The sequence below is a fragment of the Eleutherodactylus coqui genome, chromosome 2 (assembly GCF_035609145.1).
Source record: "Eleutherodactylus coqui strain aEleCoq1 chromosome 2, aEleCoq1.hap1, whole genome shotgun sequence".
NCBI lineage: Eukaryota > Metazoa > Chordata > Amphibia > Anura > Eleutherodactylidae > Eleutherodactylus > Eleutherodactylus coqui.
The window spans coordinates 199026952-199048614 of NC_089838.1; the positions used below are offsets into that span (position 1 = coordinate 199026952).

The following is a 21663-nucleotide window of genomic DNA, read 5'->3' on the forward strand; positions in this document are numbered from 1 at the left end:
TGTGTTTTTGGAAATAAAGACTTTTTGTAATTGGTTTTCATTATAAATCTCTGATTGATTGCTATTAGAGATGAGCGAGCGTACTCGCTAAGGCAAAGGCAAACTAGTCGAGCGAGTAGTGCCTTATGCGAGTACCTGTCCGCTTGTCGGTGAGCTGCGGGAGTAAGCAGGGGGGAGCAGGGGGGGGGGGAGAGTGAGAGAGAGATTTCCCCCCCGTTCATCCCTGCTCTCCCCCGCCGATCCTTGCCCCCTGCCGGCACACGAATCTTTTGAGACGAGCGGGTAGGTACTCGCATAAGGCACTACTTGCTCGAGTAGTTTACCTCAGTGAGTACGCTCGCTCATCTCTAATTGCTATGCTTGTATTGTTTTCCAAGGCAATGTATACTGGAGGACTTAAATGTTAGCAAACACTGTCATGCAGAGTAAGCTGACAGCTTCTCCTCAGCCTGATCCTTTGTTGTGGGTGAACATTCACTGCCTTTCCACTGAGCTATTACAGAGGGCTCTATGATAGCATCAGGGTATGGCAGAGGAGAACAGGGCAGAGAAAGCTACTACAGAAAGCTGTAATTCACTCCAGGTGAATTTTCTGCTCTGATCAGTAATAAGGAAGAATGACCAGCAGCTACTCAAAGAGAGGAGGAAAAATAGCTGTGTAGTATTAAGTGGGCGTGGTTTATAACTGCACAGCCTCTGAAAGAGGAGAAGTTGCTGAGCTTGTGTATGTTTATGAGAGAGACCAACTGATCACAGCTGGGAACATCATTAAGCCAGAAACTTGAATGTAGGAGAGCCTGCGAACAGGTGTGAGGCTTTCTAGATGCATGAAAAGGAAGAAACATATGAGTGCAGCATATTTCTCTGGATGGACTAAGGAAAATATGTGTCTTCATTTTCCATGCACAAAGGTTTCCATAGCTTTTAAGAAATGATAGCTAAAAGCAAAGCTAGTCAGCATCTCCTAAATCTAATTTCACATGGGTGAGCGAGGTATTGGGCTATGAAACTTGGTCCGATATCGCGCTTTGAAACACACCTCATGTCACTTCAGAGCAGTAGTGATCCTCCGGCCTGGCTTTTAAGGCAAAACCTTGCATCGTACGTGCGTGCACTTCGCACGCGGTGCAATGTTTTTGCCGGCCCCATTGAAAACAAAGGATCAGATCATTCCAAGGGAACACCCAAACATGGGACATGTTCATATTCATGCAAGATTTGTGCATCTTGCTGTGTGAAAGCAGCCTGAGGGTAAATACCCACTTGCGTTTTTCTTGCACGTTTTTTTCACGCGATATCGCTGCGTTTTTTCACGCGATTGCCAATAGGACTTTCTAATGTTAAAAATGCATTGCAAGTTGGTGCTTTGCAATTTTTATCCAATGTGTTTTTAACATTAGAAAGTCCCATTGACAATCGCGTAAAAAAAACGCAGCGATGTCACGTGAAAAAAGCGCACAAGAAAAACGCAAGTGTGCAGGAGCCCTAAAACAATTTTTAAAAAAGCAGGTGCAAATTTGGGTGAAACTCTGAGAGGGCCAGGTGGCTGGGAGAGGGGTCATAAAACTTGGGTGACTCCCAATAAAACCTGAAAACTTGACATGCCTCCAAAGATTCTGCAACAACCTGCAGGCCCTAAGATATATGCAAAGTAAGAATATTTGAATTATCTTGCATTGTATTACTGCCTGGCACATTTACACTCATCAATCATCTTCCTTCACTAGTTTCTGAACAGTCATTATGATAATTCGTCTGTGTTAACAAAAGAGATGATCAATACCACTTAGTGACATTTAAGGTCCTTTTACACACAAAGATTATTGCTTAAACAACCACGCAACTGAACGAGCTGCCAAAACTTTTGAATAAAACTACACTTACAGATAATGGCTTTTAATCACCTCCATTTCCTCCACGAGTTGTTTGCTCAGCTGGGCGTGTGTTTATGCGATGGTTATCTGGCCAGCAGGATTCCATTGTCTTCTCCAGGCAGAATACATAATGAGTAAATAGTGTACTCATTATGTATGCAAGGCAAACAATCCCCATGATGCAGCCACTCAAAATTCTATTCAAATTGAACACATTTTGAGCGATTAAAGAATGGTTTTTATGGCAGCTAAAAAACAGCACTAAACGACAATTGAATGAATAGTGCAGGACTGACTGTGTTTACATTTAACGATTATCACTCACTTTCGGACGTCTGAACGAATTTTGGGTGATAATCATTGCATTTAATAGGGCCTTTACACTGCATCATTTACACACAGCGAGGTCCTGGTATTCAGTGGTGTGGACTGTAGTCCTCAAGAGTCATATGCCCAAATAAGAAATACAGGGCACACTGTGCTGTACCAGGATCTGGAATCTGTATACATAATGAGTGAATGACAACACCATACCATCACTGGATAACACAACCATACCATGAGTAAAGGCCCATTTAGATGGGATGAATATCGGGCAAGCGATGCCCGACACTTGTCCCTGCAAGTACCCACTCACACGCTTTTGCACCGGAGCGGGTATTGTTGTTTTACAGCGGGGTGGCTGCAGGAGATTTCTCTCCTTGCGCTACCCCACCCCTTGCCATTGACTTAACATAGCAGCCGTTCAGTACTCAATGGCTGCTACTTACACACATCGCTCATCGTTCAGGAATGTATGCAGTACTGAACGCCTGCTATGTTATGTAAATAGAGAGGGGCGGGGGAGAGCAAGGAAAGACATCTCCTGTAGCCAACCCGCTGTGAAGCAATGATACTTGCTCCTGTGCAAAAGCACAAGAGCGGGTACTTGCGAAGAGGAATGTCGGGCATCGTTTGCCCGACATTTGTCCCATCTAAATGGGCTATAACTAACATCAATAAACAGTGACTCAAAAAGACCTCTATACTGTTGCAGAATAAAAAACACTATGGGAATACCAAAATTACCATTAGACTGTAGGTGAACATTGATGCCAAAAAAGAAAAGGTCCAGCTCATCCAACTGGAGAAATTTATAAAAATACTAATTAAAGTTTAATTTGACATGCTTTTAAAAAAAAATTATGGTTGTGTAGACCACAAATTACCATAGAGTATGAAAAAAATGCTCTAAACCTACTGACACATCTATGGCGCCATCCAGCTCCCTTAGTCATAGCATTCTACATTCAAATGCATACAAAAGGGGTTTTTGTGTGCCCTCTATTCCTCATTTGGATACATGACTCTTGCGGACACACAGTTCACATCACTGAATACCAGGATCTGGCTGTGCATTAATGTTGCACTGTAAATGTCACTGAGCAGCATTGATCATCCCCTTTGTTAACTCTGACCAATTATCATTACAATTCCTCAGAAACTAGAGAATCATGAGGATAATTGGTAAGTGTAAATGTGTTTTTAAAAGGGTGGTGAAATAATGCCAGAATTTTCTCCACGGCATGCAAGAAAATCATTCATGGGGATAATGAGCATACATATTACTTCCACTGATTCCGCACTGAAAAGACAGGGGTTAAAGGGGTTTCCTGGGCAAATACCAATGATGTCCTATCCTCAGTGTAGGTCATTAATAGTTGATTGGTTGGAGTCCACTGCTCAATTAATTCTCTAGTGTCATAAGCAACTGCAGTTACATAATTAATAAAAAAAATACATCAAAAGTGCATATATGTCAGAGAAAATGGCTTGTGCAAACAAGGCATATCAATTTAAATACATGTAATAAAGCGATCAGTGTTTTTAAGGAAATGGATCTACCTTTCATGTTCATATGAACACATCAACAGATATGAACACATGAATTCTAGCTATATGGTCACTGTGTGTGCGCGCCTGTGTGTGTGTGTGGTGGTAATATAGGTCTTTCTGTAGTGTTTATTTCAGCAACACTATGGTGGTATTATGCGGTCATGGTCTGGGGATATTATTTGGCACTTATATTGCGTTATTATTTTTAGTATTGATCTTTGTAGTTGTTTTTATTTAGGAACAGCATGTTGGTATTAATCACTATGTGGCGGTATTATGTAATTCTGGTGTGGTGGAATTATTTGCCCCTTATATATTGTTATTATTAGTATTGTTATGTTGGTATGATGTTTTTTTTTCAGTGAAAGCATGGAGGTAAGTATATGGGCCATGATGATTACAGTGATACTGTGCGTGTGGCTTATTTTTCTTCAACAACATGTTCTGTTACTTATTTAGACCCACAAGAGACATCACAATGTGAACTTATATAGACTCAGTATAGCAAAGAATTATTCCATATGCTTCTAAAATTTCAAAGCAGTCTATTAAGTTGTGTTGAAGCCTCAGTCTTATAGACATACAGCTACGATATTACTAGGGCGTCTTTCCTAGGCCTCCTGCTGCCATGGTTACCATGCCATTGACATCCCACTTTTATATTTGTGCGGGGCCACTGGGTACAGAGGGAGCTTCCCTCCCTCTGTCTAATCACCTGGATACTATGCTCGCTATTGATCGTGGCATTTAGGGAGTTAAATTACATGGATCACAGTCTTTTTGATCCTTGCACCAGCAGTCCACCATCAGGGTGGCTGGTTTTTTCATTATTTATTTTCTATTTTATTAATTTTGAATACTGAGATGGCCTCTTATTTAAGAATCTTTAGCCTCCTGCTGCTATTGTTTAGCTATTCAGGGTAGGGTAGTCACCATTGTTGTCAGCCTCTTTTATATACAGTCTTTGAGATATTTAGGATCTGCAGGGAATAGGAGGTTAGAAGGTTGTATAGGTGATAGCTGACATTAAGGTGCTAGTTGTACTGAGGTCAAACACTCTACCATCTCTGCAGCCTTGTATTTACCCCCACCCCCTTTTTTTTTTTGGTGAGGACCCCAATATTTTATTGAGAACACGTTTGTAGTTAGCAATAGTGGGAGTTTTTGCTCCCACTGAGTTCTCCAATTTCCTGTGGGAATCATATATTTTGAATTGATGTCGTTTAGGGGTTTTATTCTTGCTGTCTGGCATACTGACTTACCATCTATATCAATTTAATCAAGATCATCTCTGAGGTTTATCTGGGCCCCTGATGATGTGTGCTCTCCAGAGAAACGCATTCCTCACCAATAACAGTCATCCCCTGTCTGCATGTAGACAGAATAGGGGATAAATGTGTGACCTCTGGGGTTCGACCACTGGCAATCCCAGGGATCTTTAAATTAGTGTACTCTGAATTCCCCATGCAAATGGAGCATTGGTGCACATGCGTTTCCACCACTGTAAATGATGCATTCCCTTTAAAGGGTAAAGCCCCTTGGAGCGTTATGTTAGGGAATCATATTATCAACAGTCCTCTAAAATAGTGTCATTATCTGCATTATATATAGCAGGGCCGATGACAGCATTATATTTGGAAATTGCTGATAAAGCAATTTCTTGATATAATGTGTAACTCGGCACCAAAGTGGAGCTTCATTTTATTTTACAAAGAAACCAATTCACTTACAGTGAAAAAAAGTGCACTAACATAATACAGGACACAGAAATACACTACATGTTGTGGCGGTCCTTGTGCTCTTGATGATTTTGCTGTTATTATTGTGATTATTTTGCTGCTGATATTATTATTATCATCATTATTTTTTCCTTTAATGTCTTAGCATTTTTTGAAACAAACAGCATTATTTTGTATTTTGTGCAAAGATTTTATTTCTCAACTCTTGTCCTTTTGATCATCATATTGGATGTAATTTTATTCATATCCTTGTATTTTCTGTTCTTGCTTCAAGCTCATGATCAACTTCATGTCTCTCAATAATAACTGAGAAGGAAATGTTGGTTCAAGGTCTGTGAGCATATGAAGTCCACAGTTCCTAATTTAAGGTCTATTCAATCACAATTTCTGGGACACAATAAATTGTAAATATAGCCATGCATAATCAGTTTTCAGAGGGAAGTCAATGACCTACATACAGGTACATTGGAATAAAATAAAGTGCTCTGATCCCTTTAGACCTTCTTTCTATATAACAATATATTCCTCTACATAAAATACATCAAAGAGCCTCCTATACTCAGTAAAAATACAACTCTCCTTTTTAATTTTCTTGGCTGACTACTTGTATAACATAAAACTTTAGGTTTAGACATAACACACCACAAAAAAAACAATAAAACATGCACTAACTATAAGACAACTCATTTTTCTTGTTGGATTTCAGTCTTTTGGGCTAATCCATGAATTTTTTGCTTTATACCCATGATGTACAGTTTAGGAGAATGCTTAGAGGTGCATATGCACTTAGTATCCTGTCTTAAATGGGTTTGCCGCTGGGACTTAAAGGGGTATTCTAGGACTTTTTAATTTTTTCATATTATTGACTGACAGGACATCAATAGATGATCAGTGAGGACCCACTGCTCAAATCCCCACCAATCAGCTCATTTTCAAGGCTGCTCTCACTGCAGTCAGCTTAGGAGGCAAACAGCACTGACCAAAGTGCAGCAGCCCTGGTTGGTACTGCAGATGCAATTCCGACTGAATTCAATGAAAGATGTACAGCAGTACCAACCTAGGTCACTGCGCTATGGTCAGTGCTTTCTGCTTCCTGCAGTAACAACAGTGACAGTAGCCCCAGGAATCAGCTGATCAGCAGAGATCTGAGTAGTTGATCCTGGCCAAACATTTATTGATGATCTGTCAGTCATTAAGAATTAAACATTTTAAATTTAATTCCTGGAATACCCCTTTAAACATTGATAGATGAGGGGGCGGGGCCTGGCTGCCGAGGCAGGATGACGCACACGGCTGAGCTCCACCATTAAACCGCGGATTCAGAGAGATTTCCGCCAGTAGAGAAACTGCCTTTGCCACCCAGTAACTCTCCTCGGACCCCAGGAGAGAACATACAGCAGCGGAGAGACGACTCACCGTGTACTGCGTCCGGCGACAGTGGAGAGGTGCTGGTGGGCTGTGTGAACCGGAGCGCCTGCATGCTGAAGTCACAGCCCGGACTTGCGAGAGGAGCAGAGCGGGGCTTGTCGCTTGATCCCCGGTGAGTGGAGCGGCGGTCGGCGGCTCTGGTGGAGCCAGGCATTGGAGACCTCTGCTGCGGCACTGGAGGTGGGGGGCACCTGAGTACAGGACGCCGCGCCCGGCCCTGCGTGAGCGGGAGAGGAGGTGGGAAACGGCACAAAGGCCCCTGACAGGAGGCAAACATAGAAGGTGGGTGCCTGACACAGCGGACATTAGCCCTGAGCCACGCGTCTTGTTACCCTTCGCAGACCTAGCAGTACAGGCCAGGGGATAAGGTCCTGGAAAAGGCCCTGGTTAAGGCTCTGGATAAGGCCTGGGATAAGGTCCTGGATAAGGCCCTGAAGAGGCACAACTTCCACAACAAAAAAGTAAACAATACCAGGCCTTGCAGCCCAAGAAAATAAACAGTCAGGGCTACTTATTTACTGCAGCCCGTCGGGCTGACCGCACCGCTCCTGCCCTGCGCCTTCTATTATCTTGTGGCCTACTTCCCTCCATCGGAATTGCCTGGGGACCTAGAGAGCAAGAGCCGCCACTGAGACACAGATGGCCCACATGCAGGGCTGTTCTTGCAGGCCCTACTGGCGCAGGAATTTTCGCATACCCACTAATTCAAGCCACCGGGGCGCGGATGGCCCGAGATGGGAGTTCATTTAACTAACTAATGCAAACAAGAGACCCCGAGACCTATGCTTTCTTAGCCACAGACCAGATGGACTAGTACAAGAGTCACTTAATCCTGAGAAAATAGCTTCCAGCGGGGCGATATAGCTTATTAATATAAAATGGTGAAAATTGGAAAAGACAAAAACAAGGAACATACAGACACCCCTAAGACCAACAAAAGTCAAGCTGAGATGGACAAATACCTTAAAAAAAACATAGTTCGCCAGCGGCGCAAAGAAAGAAAACCTCTCAAAAAAACTTACCGAACAAAACATGGAGGACTCAGACATAGAGAGTGCCTCAATTGCTTCAGAACACAATGAAGACACAGACAGAGACCCGATATCACACTCTTTCCTCAAAAAAATCCAGGCACAATCTATCTCTCCAGTCATGAAAGAGCTGGCAGACATTAAAGGGGTTGTCCCGCAGCAGCAAGTGGGTCTATACACTTCTGTATGGCCATATTAATGCACTTTGTAATGTACATTGTGCATTAATTATGAGCCATACAGAAGTTATCAAAAGTTTTTCACTAACCTGTTCCGTTGCTGGCATTCTCGTCTCCATGGTTGCCGTCTAATTTTCGCCGTCTAATGGCCAAATTAGACGCGCTTGCGCAGTCCGGGTCTTCTTATCTTCTCAATGGGGCTCCGTGTAGCTCCGTGTAGCTCCGCCCCGTCACGTGCCGATTCCAGCCAATCAGGAGGCTGGAATCGGCAATGGACCGCACAGAAGAGCTGCGGTCCACGGAGGGAGAAGATGCCGGCGGCCATCTTCAGCCGGTAAGTAAGAAGTCACCGGAGCGCGGGGATTTAGGTAAGCGCTGTGCGGATTTTTCTTTAGGTCCCTGCATCAGGGTTGTCTCGCGCCGAACGGGGGGGGGGGGGGGGAGGGAGGTTGAAAAAAAAAAAAACAGTTTCGGCGAGGGACAACCCCTTTAAGGCAGGGGTTAAGCAAATTGGCCACAGAGTCAAGGACTTGGAGAGTGCACCTCAGGAAATTTTACAACATAATATCAGCCCTCCAGTCCAATCTTATGGCACAGCAAGACCAACTAAACCAAGCTATGCTTTTAATAGAGGTGCAGGAGAACAGAAGTCGAAGAAGGAATATCCGCTTCAGAGGCCTTCCAGAGTCCACGACACCTGAGGCATTAAAACTGGCCGCTTCACAAACATTCCAGACCCTGCTAGAGAAGGACAGAGCCGATAAGATAGTAATAGAACGTATTCACAGAGCTCTGCGACCCAAACCCTCGCCAACAGAACCGCCTAGGGATGTCATCTGTGGACTGTTGAGCTACGTGGACACCTCAGCTATTTTACAAAAAGCCAGAGAGGCACACGAGATCATTCATGAGGACAGTAAAGTTCTCATATTCCAGGACATTGCCCCCAGTACACTGGCCAAAAGCTGCATACTGAAGCCCCTGACGGAGGCCCTACGAAAAAAAAGATGCCTATGAGATGGCTTTTTCCGTTTGGCCTCTCCACCTTTAAAGACGGCCAGCCGATAACTATTACATAACCGGATGTTCTTGACAAAGCATGGGAGACGCTATAGATACCTCCGCTCGACATCCCATCGTGGCTGCCATTCCAGACCAAATGTCAGATGCCTCCACTGCAGAAGCCTGAGAGCTGGTCACTAAGCAGAGCCCCAAGAACACTAAGGGTGCCTGCACACGAACTGAATTTCTAGCGCGTTATTTTAGGCACATTATCCGCCCCAGACCGCAGCCAATATACTCCTATGAGGATCCGCAGTTGTCCCCAGACGGACGGATTTGTATCGCGTTTTTTCACGCGCTTGAAAAAATCTGCGACCTGTTCTAATTTGGGTCGGATTCTGCGCGTGAAGCCTCCAATACAAGTGAATGGGTGCGTTTTTTCACGCAGTACATCCACAGTGCAGCTGCGGATGGAGTCACTGGTTGCTATGACTACAGGAAGTAGGCGTGGTAGGAGGCGTCCCAACACACAGCACAGAGCTTCACAGGCAAATTTCAGCAGCAGCACTGCCCTTCCAGTCACCTCATTCACCAGACAGCAGCCACCAGCCACCAGCCTGCAGCCACAAGCCACCAGCCTGCAGCCACCAGCCATCAGCCACCAGCCTGCAGCCACCAGCCACCAGCCTGCAGTCACAAGCCACCAGCCTGCCACCAGCCACCAGCCTGCAGCCACAAGCCACCAGCCTGCAGCCACAAGCCACCAGCCTGCAGCCACCAGGCGTAACGAATAATGATCGACATGGGCAAACTTGTCGCAATGATGCAGGACTTCCCTAGCATATGGGACAGTAACTCCCCAGAGTACTTAAACAAGAATCGAAAGGAACAATCCTGGCTTCAACTCTCCACTCAGGTTTATGGGGATGCCTGGACGAACGCAATAGAAGCAGAAAAGAAGAACATGCGTGAGTATTATTCGCTATTGCGTCAAATGTCCTTTTTTTTTCATTTTAACCCCTTAGTGGCCAAGCAGTTTTACTTTTGTTTTTATTGTGCTTTTTTCCATCCCCACTTTTAACCCCTTAGTGACGGAGCTTTTTTGCTTTTTTCCTTTTTTTCCCCCTACTCCTTAAAAAAATCGTAGTTCCTTTATTTATCCATCTACGTCGCTGTATAAGGGCTTGTTTTTTAGCGGGACGAGTTGTATTTTGCAATGGCACTATTTATTGTACCATATAGTTTACTGAAAAACCTTTAAAAAATTGTAATCGGAGAGAAAAAAAAAGACTTTCTACCATCTTTCGGTGCGTCCTGTTTCTGCAGCGCGCAAAGTGCAACAAAAACGACCTGATATTTTTATTCTATGGGTCAGTATGATTACTACGTTACCAAACTTATATAGTATTTTTTTTGCTGTAGTACTTGTATTCTTTTTTTTAAGATATTTAATTTTTTTAAATTATTTTCTGTGTCCATTTTCTGCGTGCAATAACTTTTTTATTTCTTTGGCGACATAGTTGTGTGAGGGCTTATTTTGTGCGGTATGTCCTGACGTTTCTGTTGGTACCATTTTCGCATTCAGTTGACTTTTTGATCGCCTTTTATTACATTTTTTCTCGGAAATAGGGTGACCGAAAAAGTGCATTTCGGGCGTAGTTTCTTTATTTTTTTTGACCACATTCACCGTGCAGGGTAAATCATACATTACTTTGATAGATCAGACTTTTACGGATGCAGCGATACCAAAACGGTCACACTGCAGGACGGACGACTCTCCGCAACGCTGGCAGAAAAGAGCACATGACCGGCTCCATTGCCGGACTTGTGTTCTTTCCTCCAGCTCTGTGGAAAGATGTCCATCCTGCATTGCGGCTGTCTTGTGCAGGAAGAGGCTGGAATAGCCCACAGAAAAGATCCCAGACCTTCTCTCTCTTGAAAAAGCACAAAACGGAGGTGGTGTTTCTCCAAGAAACTCATTTTCGCCATGACCATATCCCTAACCTCACATTTAATTACAAGCAATGGTACCACAGCACACACTCCTCGGCCTCTAGAGTGGTCTTAATTGCAATTAGCAAAAATGTCCCGTTTGTTTCCGTGCGGACGGAGCTGGACCCCAGGGGTAGATATTTTTTTTTGAAAGGCACGGTGACACACAGTATGATCTCCTTCACCAACCTTTATGCTCCAAAACCCCCCAAATCCTGTAGTTAACACGGGTTCTGACCAAGTTTGGAGAGTTTGCGGAGGGCCTGCGCGTAGTTGGGGGCGACTTTAATCTAGCATTAGATCATTCAGTGGACACCACCTCGGGTTCCGTGCCGTCCGCCCGAAAGCAGATTCATAAGCTGAGGAGCCTTTTATCAGAGTTAAACCTACAGGACGTTTGGAGGATCCTGAACCCAGGGACTAGAGAATATTCGTATTACTCCCATATCCATTCTTCCTATCATAGAATAGATTACTTCTTGATATCAGGCAAATATATGCACTCTGGCACCTCCACCAACATCAGCCCAATTACTATCTCGGACCATGCCCCTATTTTCATCACACTGGTAGTTGATAGCCTGCCGAGGAGGGAGTGGAATTGGCGCCTTAACTGTATGTTAATTAATGGAAGGGACAACTGTTCACTCCTGTCAGAGAAATTAGAAGAATACTTCAAGATCAATGACTTCCCTGAAGTGCCCGTCCCAATTATGTGGGAGGCTCACAAAACTTTCATCAGAGAAGAACTGATTTCCTTAGGTGCCAGAGTTAATCGGCAAAGAAATGAGGAGATCAACTCACTCCTTGCCCAAATCACTACTACGGAAGGCCTCCACAAAAATAACCCTAGCATCGACATCCTTAAGGAATTAAAGTGTCTGAGAGGAAAACTTAAAAATGCCCTGAACATAAAATCAGCAAAGACCCTGTTCACCTCCAAATACAAAATCTATATACACGGAGATAGAGGCTCAAAAACAATGACAAGGCTCATCAAAAAGCAAAAAGAGAAAACCTTTATCTCACAGATTAAGACCCCCATGAGAGATGTGGTGACGTCCACCCGAGATGTGTCCAGGAAGTTTGAAAAATACTATACCGCACTATATAACCTTCGTAAGGACTCGGAGAAAATCTCTGACGCCTCCCTTGCTTTTATAAATACTCTAGGACTCCCGGGTCTGACCGGGGAGGACGTCTCCTCAATTCTATAACCGGTAGCAGAAGATGAAGTGACAGAGGTTCTGGCCTCCATCCCCAACTGGAAAAGCCCAGGCCCAGATGGACTCCCAATTCTCTACTACAAAAAGTTTGCAAAAATACTCATCCCATATCTTACTAAACTCTGCAACTCCCTCCTTTCTGGTTCAGTCCTCCCCTGGCAATCCCTGGAGGCTTATATAACTTTAATTCCCAAGGAAGGTAAAGACCCGGAACTATGCAGTAACTATCACCCCATCTCACTACTAAACGCGTACATCAAACTTTGGGTGAAGTTACTTGCCCAAAGAATAGCCCCTTTTCTCCCTAAATTAATAAATTCGGACTAGGTGGGTTTCGTCCCAGGTAGGGAGGGGAAATTTAATAGAACACGAGCAATCCACACTATACACTACGCTAAATTAAATAAGCTACCATTGGTAATGAAATCCACTGACGCTGAGAAGGCCTTTGACAGGGTTAGCTGGAATTTCATGGAACATACCCTAATGAAATTTGGCTTCCCGTCTCCCTTCATTAGAGCCATCCTCTCATTATATTCAGATCCCTCAGCCAGAATTTAGGTCAATGGCACATTATCAGACACTACTTCAACGAATTAGACAGAATCCAGATATCGAGGGCCTTAAGATAGGGGCCATTACAAACACTACCGCGGCTTTTGCTGATGACCTTTTGGTCCTCATTACAAACCCAAAAAGGGCTTTTCCGGCGCTCATGGAGACTTTCGACCTCTTCGGCAGGCTATCTAACTTTAAAATTAATTATGACAAATTGGATGCCCTAAATATCTCCGCCCCACCCCATACCATCGCATATCTAAAAGAGCAATTTGCTTTTAGATGGCCACCTTTGACCATTAAATACCTGGGCATAACACTAACTTCTAACCCACACCACCTCTTTGACACCAACTACATCCCACTGATCAAAAAAGTGAGAAATCAACTCAAACAATTTAACATACCATTAATTTCATGGCTAGGTAGGAAGAATCATATATCCACATATATCCTGCCGTCCATCATTTACATACTCCACTCGGTCCCAATAGAAATTCCCAGCTTCTTTTTCTCTCATATACACAGCTTGTTTAGAAGATTCACCTGGGATAGACGCAAACCACGCCTTGCGTTCTCTTATCTAGTTCAAAAGTGCCCCCAAGAAGGCACTGGCTTACCGAACCTCCAGTTATATTATAAAGTGATCCATATAGCCAGATGGATCTCCCTGATAGACAACAAGACAACCTCCCCCACTATGGGTATGGAGAGGACTGGGTAAAGACAACCAGGTGCTGCTTTGGGCACGTGGGGTCAACCAATCACAGCCACTCAATGTTAAAAGGCTGTGATTGGCTGGCGCCCCGTGAGTTAGCCAATCACAGCCATTCAGTGATGTCATTGAATGACTGTGATTGGCTGACGGCGCGTGAGTTAGCCAATCACAGCATTAGCTTTCTGGAGGCGGGGATTTCAAGCCCAGCATCCGGAAAGCAATGCTCTGTCTTGGATGAGGAGGGAGTGACAGCCTGCAGCAGCACTACAGAATGCCGGGGGAGGTGAGTACTGCTTTTTTTTTTTTTACACCGTATTCCAGGCGTATAAGGCGACAGTTGGGGGGGTCGTCTTATATGCCCCGTCCTCTTATACGCCGGTAAATTCACAGCATAAATTGACATTCTGCGGATTTAGAATCTGCAGCATTTTTCTAGCATGCTGCAAATTTATTGTTGACATTTTCCGTACCATGTTCTTGAGTGTATTACATTTTTTATGCTTTGCACTAAATTTGATGCTATTTCCAGGTGTTTTTGCATCAACTTCTATATAGTTAGAATATGTTTATGAAAAAGAACCAACAAAAAAAAGCTTGTAAAAAAAAGCATAAAATTCATATTTTTTTTTTATTATTTAAAGCCATAAAAACACCCCAAAAACTGCCTGAAGGAAGCCTAAACCATGGCTAGATACTGATTAAAATCACATGGAAGTGAGTAGTTGCTAAAGGGTAAAGTCAACCTTCGTAACCATTTTTTTTACTACGCTTAAAATGAAAAATTATGCAACTTTGCAGCTTTTAATTTAGGTTTGTCTATCATTTTATTTCTACAGCTCTCGCTATACATCTCTATGGTAACAAATTACAAACCCTTAATCAACACTTCCTTCCATCTGTCCCCAACTTTTTTCTACAAACTTTATCCTAGCAAGAAATAAGAAACAAAAAGAAAGGGAGTAACTGCAGAATCAAACTACACAAGGTTTTCTGTGTGTTACAATAGAGATTCATATATCTGTGGTGGGTTCCCAGTGATTGACTATTGATGTCCTATCCTGACAATAGGTTATCAATAGTTATTGCCTGGAAAACACCTTTAATGTCCAAAGTAACTGGTGTATCTATAGATGTTGTTGTAGTTAGCCGTTTAGTCGTTCACGACCCTCGGCGACCCGAAAGGTGAGCTCCCTCTATGTTTTTCAGTTTTGCACTGCTTCTTTCAGTTTGTTGTTATCTATGCCAGTATCAGCCATTGTGTTATTTGGTGGCCAGGTCTTCTATTGCCACTGATCTGTCCAAGCATTATATATTTTTCTAGCAACTCTGCTCGCATTACATGGCCAAAATACATGAGCCTCAGTCTGGTCATCTTGTCCTCTAGTGATATACTGGGTCTTACACGATTCAGGACTTCTCCGTATGTTACTCTTGCTGTCCAGGGCATACACAGCAGCTTTCGCCAGCACCACAGCTCAAACGCATCAATCCTCCTATCAGCTTCTTTCGCAGTCCAGCTGTCACATCCAAACATGGCTATGGGAAGAACAATGATTTGCACTATCCTATGCTTAGTTGCTATGCCGATATCCCTACTTCTCCAGATTTTGTCCATGTTTAGTATCATGCTTCGCCTCAATGCTATCCTATGTTTTATCTCTGGCATAGATTCTCCAGCCTGGTGAATTTTTGAGCCAAGAAAGATGAAGTCTCGCACACATTCTATGACCTCATTGTCGATTTTGATTGGAATTTGGCTGTTTTTTGCAGATGTCATACTTTTAGGGCTCCCACACACTTGCGTTTTTGTAACGCTGCTTTTTTTGTCAACGCAATTGTCAATGGGACTTTCTAATGTTAAAAACGCAACTCACTAAAAACGCAAGTTGCTTTGCGTTTTTAATATTAGAAAGTCCCATTGACAATTGCGTTAACAAAAAACGCAGCGCTACAAAAACGCAAGTGTGTGGAAGCCCTAAGTCTTCTTTAATCCAGGTAGAGGCCCATTTTTTCACTTTTAGTTTTCATCTTACATATCAGCTGCTTCAGAACTACTTCTGTTTCTGAAGTTCTGAAGCTGTGTCATCTGCTTAACAGAGATTGTTGATGTTTCTTCCACCTATTTTACCCCAATTTCTTAAATTCATCTAGGTCCATTTTCTGCATGATCACTTCCACATATAGGTTAAACAAGAAGGGTGAGAGGATGCAGTTCTGTCAAACACCTTTGCCCTTCCCAAACTAATATGTGTCCCCATACTGTGTTGTCACAGTGGCTTCTTGATTGGTATGAAGTGATTTTATTAGCTTGACTAGATGTGCCAATACTCCCAGCTCTTGTAGGGAGTGCCATAGCTTGTCATGGTTGATGAAGTCAAAGGCCTTGATGTAGTTGATGAAGCACATGTAGATATTATTTTGGTATTCTCAAGCTTTTTCCATGGTCCATCACAGGTTTGCAATATGGTCGTGGGTGCGCATCAGGGAGTGCCGCATCAACTACTAATCTCAATTTTTCTTGTATAATGTTGAGAAGGGTCTTGCTTGCATGCAGAATGAGGGCTATTGTTCAGTAGTTGGAGTAATTCTGGGAGTCGCCTTTCTTTGGTAGAGGGATGAAGACAGATCTTTTCCAGTCCTGTGGCCATTATGTGGATGCCCATAATGCCTGGCACAGCGCTATGATGGTTTTCACTGGTTCTGGCAGCAATAGCTCTGCCGGTATGTTATCTATGCCTGATGCTTTATTTTTGGCTAGTTGTTTTATTGCCATAACCACTTCTAACTCCATAATGGAGGGTTCCAAATCCACAGGCACCACCTCATGTAGTGGTCCAGGTATGTGGTTGCAGGCATATAGCTTTTTTGAGTATTCCCTCCACCTATGCTTGATACTCTGTTGGTCATTCATTTTCTTCCCATTTTTGCATTTGATTGGGCTGTTGCGTGCCAAGAAAGGTTTTTGGGCCATTTTGACCTGTGAGAATAGGCCTCACATATGCTCTTTCATGGCTTCTGCTTCGAGTGGTTTGCAACGCTCATTGCAGTCCATTTCCTTACCTTTCCTTGTCGCTCACTGAAAAACGGTATTTAGTGGCCAAACTTTGTCTTTGCTGCCGTCCGCCTTTGCTGCTCTTCTTTTATCAGCTATTCTGAGGGTTTGCTCGGACAACCAATAGAATCGTTTTTCCTGCTTCTTATAGGTGAAATGCTTACTGGCTGTTTCCATAACTGTGGACTGTATATCATGCCATAGTTCCTCTGGATGCTTTTCTGATATGTCAAGCAGTTCAAATCTGTTTGCTACCTCAATAGTGTATGATTGGTGGATTTTAGAGGTGTCGAATTTTCTCAATGGAGCATCTTTCTTAATGCTAAGAAATTTGATCTTCATCTTAGCTCCAAGGAGTTCATGATCAGTGCCGCAGTTGGCGCCAGAAAAGGTTTTTTATTGCAATGACTGAACTTCGCCAATGATGATTAGACAGGATGTAATCAATCTGATTTTAATGGAGGACATTAAGATATGTCCATGTGTATAGTCGGCATTTGGGTTGCATAAACCATGTGTTTGCTAGCCTGAGCTGATTTTCTTGGCAGAACTGTACCAGGCGATCACCGGCTTCAATTCTTTCACTAAGCCCAAATCTTCCTGTGCTGGTTGCTTCTGGCTGGATGCCGACTTTGGAATTGAAGTTGCCCATAATGTAAATGATGTCCTTTTTTGGCAGTTCGTTTAGAGTTTTGTGGACGTCAGCATAAAAATCTTCAATGGTTTCCTCATCGGCATCCATTGTTGGAGAATAGACCTGTAAGATTGAGATGTTCACTGGCTTACTACATATTCGTATAGCAATGATACGGTCGCTGATTGTTCTAAAACTTTCTACGGCCTTTGAGGTCTTCTCCTCTTGATGTCCTAATGTACGGCATAGTGCAATGTGAAGTCATTGGACTGAAAATATCCATTACCTCTCCAGTGCAATTGGATAATTCCAAGAATATCAATGTTAAGTCTTGTCATTTCGCGTTTCACAATGTCCAATTTCCCTAGACTCATGTCACACATATTCCATGTTGCTAGTATGTGAGCATTGGTACAGCGTGGTCTTTTCCTTTCATCATAAGTTGCATCAGCAGCTGGGCTTCCTGAGGGCTTTCCCCAGTTGTGTCATGGGGAAAACCCCGACTACTTGTACTCAGAACTTGCTCTTTCCCAGTAACATTTAGAGAATCCTTTGGCCTGGGGTGTCTGCCATTGGACACCATATCTGAATCATTGGAGAGCTTTTTCTTAGGGTTTCAAAGGCAAAGCTTTTACAGTGTAGGTTGCCAGGTCTTTCCCTAACCCTCCCCATTTATCCAGGCTTGGGACCGGAATATATGGATGACTCCTACACGTCTGGGTTAGCTATACATGTAGCAAACACTAACTTGAGATGTAATGCAGTATGATAACGTAACTACAATTTATGAAAAACAAGTTATCACAATGAGCCCGTCATGTTACTGATTGCTACGTCTGTATGTTATAGATAAGGCAAGCAACTGCTTCCACCTGGTTGCATCAACACTGTTATAGTGGCTATCAGCAGATGTGCGTACAGATGTATACAGGTCACATTGAGTTCAGTAGTAACTTTAAATGTCCATGCACAGTTAATTCCCCTATTAGTGGATACATACATCTAGAAGTGTATAATTTATCAAGACAGTAAAACAGGTTTCCTCTATGCAAGTTTAGTATCACAGAATGAGGTGACTTTTGAGCCAAGTAACATGCTCCTAACCCAGCTTGTTTTTCTATTATACTCCAGCCTGCTGTCTATAGTATTGTCTGATGGTTGCTGAGCATCCTTTAGCATTTTGAAGCTTTACAACAATCTTCATTGTTGACCTGCATATTTGTATGTAGGTAAAGGATTTACACAGGAAATTAATATTTATTTTAAAATTTTTTCACATTGAAAGAAATAATTTAAAAGAGAAAACAGGCAGAAAGAAAACAAAAACAATTAATTAATCTGATGGTTGGCCAATAGTTTTTAAAGAGGTTGTATGAGATTACAACTGAAGTTGAACTGCAATGACCACTAAGCTTAATAATAGTTCGCCACTTTCTATTCTGAACAGAAATGTTTTCAGCAGTCATCTTATTATTATTACAAGCAGGATTTCAGTGAAATGCAACACCTATATACAGATAACACAGGATCCACTATTCAGCTGATGGTACAGCTCACCTCCGCCCTCTCCCTGCACAGTGATCTCTGCACAGGTCACATGGAATGCCTAGAACAATCTCCCATAGAAGTCAGTGGGTCAGCTCCTGGCCAATGTATGGATGTCCCATAATTTTTGCAGTAAAGCATATCTCTGCAGGAAAGGAAAGATAATAAAATATAAAAAATTACAATCAGGAAATATAAACAGGTTAGAAAATGTAATATGTTTCACTATCTGGTTTTAATTAGTAAAAAGGATTATACGTGATACATTCCCTTTAAGACTAAAATATTTTGTAATGTAATATGTATCAAAACCCATGGAATGTTAAAGGATAAAACATACTGAAAGGCATAGACTAGATGAAAATATTGTATTTCTGAGTGTCAAAGGAGCGAGTTGAGAGGTGTAAGTTGAGTATTGCTATATTTCGTATATGTACCTCTTGCTCTGCTATTAGGTAAGCTATACAGAAAAATCAGAAGAGGTGATGGGTGTTAGTGATTGTTCTGCAAGAGAAAAAGCCGTGAAACGCGGAGAAGCATCAGTGGCAATACGTACTGAATAATAATGGAGAACTTTTGACCTGAACCAGTAGAGGTGTTTTATTCACTTCTTAGTCATCACTTTTAGCTTGATGCAAAATGGTTGGGAGATGCTTATGTTTGACTTTACAAAATTCAATATATCTTACAAATCCAGAAATATTTTACTAGAATGTGTTGCATAGTAAAATGTACCATCGAAATTAAAGTGTTTGGAAAGTCATTAAATGTTTTTTTTCTACTAAAGACATTTATCCAATATCCATAGGGGTGAACTAGGCATTCAAGCAAACCAGGAAAATTCCTGGTGGGCCAGTTGGATCTTGGTGCTGGTGGAGGGGAGTAAATTTTTGCTGAAATGTAAAAAAAAAAATTATGCTCACCTGTGCCTCCCTACTTTGGCAGAGTTCACCTGCTGAATTCCAGGAAGAGCAATCATGTGACACACATGCGATTGCCACAGCTAGGAGCTGACCTCAGTGATCGCATAATCGCTCTACCCGGTAGTCAGCATCTGAGCTGTGAGGGGATTGTTACTGAGTGGGAACCTATATGGGACATTATTATCAAGTGAGGGCCTATTCAGGGCATTATTTCTGAGTGGAGGCTGTGAGGGGCATTATTACTGAGTGCAGGGCAATATTACTGAGTGCGGGCCTATATGGGGCATTATTACTGAATGGGGGCCTATAATGAGCATTATTACTGAATTGGGGCCTATATGGGGCATTATTACTAAGCGGAGGCATAGGCTGAGCATTATTATTCAGTTGGGGCACTTTAGCTATGTGTGGAGCATGAAAAGTGGCACTTACTATGTAGGTTCTTCAGAGAGCAAAAAAGGGGAATACTACTTGATTATTGCGTGGATCACCTCAAGTGAAATTACTACTATCGGGGGCATTATGGATGGGGAGATTATGTAGAAGTTTGTAAAACTAAGTTAGTTCCCTGGAAAATTGAGGAGTCAAATATGTCTGTGTTAAATTCTGAAGAGACAAGTTATGACCTTGAGAAAACATCATGATGGTCTGGGCCAGATGAAGAAAAAGGGAAAGTGAACAACTCTAGTCAGGGATGATGTCACCAGTGATCACTGGGCATAGGATACTGTAATAATTTATACGGTCTGTGGAGTGCCTGTGTAGATTTAGTATATACAGCTAAATGGTCATTGTGTGTGTGTGTGTGTGTTTGTGGAGGGGTAATATTGGTCTTTGTATAGCGTTTAGTTGTTTTTTTTTACTGTCATTTTTTTAAATAAACTATATTAATGTTTATTCTGTTATTTAATTAGATCACTAAGGACGTCACAATGTGATCTTTAGTATACTTGGTATATCAAAGATTAGCAAATAATTATTCTGTGTGTGTCTATATCTGCAATACAATCTATTAGATTGTCCTTAAGGATCAGCCTAAAAGGCATACAACTGTGGCTTGCCTGGGGATCTTTTCTAGGCCGCTGCCTGCCATGGTTACTCATCGGCATCTCACGATTGCTCCTCTATTTGTCTAATCACCTACATACCATGATCACTATTAACCATGGCATCTAGGGAATTAAAAGTCTCTGATCTTTGCCATTACAGCAAGGGCGTAGGTATCAGTCAACATAGGGATAATGTGGGTGCAGGACATGTGCCACAAGTGTCTGTCATAGAAGCTAAAGACAATCCAGACTATGATGATCATTTATGTTATGGAGGCTTAACCAGTTAGAAATAGACGGCATCCTAATATATACCTCCCGTTCTAACATGTCCCGTGCTTCATAGTAAATTTTCTGCCGCAAGAAATTCATGCATTAAAGGCTTCTCCCCTCCTACCCCCTTTGTGGATGTTGCTGGCGATTTGTTGATCCCTACCTACTTGCATTTGCCCCAATTGGTGCTGGTTTGGGTCCACCTACAACATGGGACTACTTTGTAATTTTTTTACCAGGGCTATTTTGATTTCCAAATCCACTATGCCTCATGTAAATGTCACGCTGGTGTGCATGCTTGACTGTTACTCCATTAGACCTCAAACGATCAGATATTTATCTCCTATCCTATGTATAGGGGAAAATGTTTTTAGTAGAAAAACCCCTTTAAGAAAAAAGAACAATGGCAGACTGTGTTTCTGCATTCCTCTAAAAAATTGTACAGTAGTAATGTAAATAATATGAACCTGCATACTATTTCATATCTATATTTTGTATGTACAATTGGTAACAAAAGTAAAGGATTTAGTCATTTGTCATTCAGCTGCATATGCTGAACAGTCTT

General features: G+C 42.4%; 1 long non-coding RNA gene across 1 annotated transcript in view; it reads left to right on the forward strand.

Moving 5' to 3' along the window:
• The window catches only part of LOC136610719 (uncharacterized), a 53930-nt gene that overhangs the window by 21355 nt on the left and 10912 nt on the right, over positions 1-21663 (forward strand). The window lies entirely within an intron of this gene.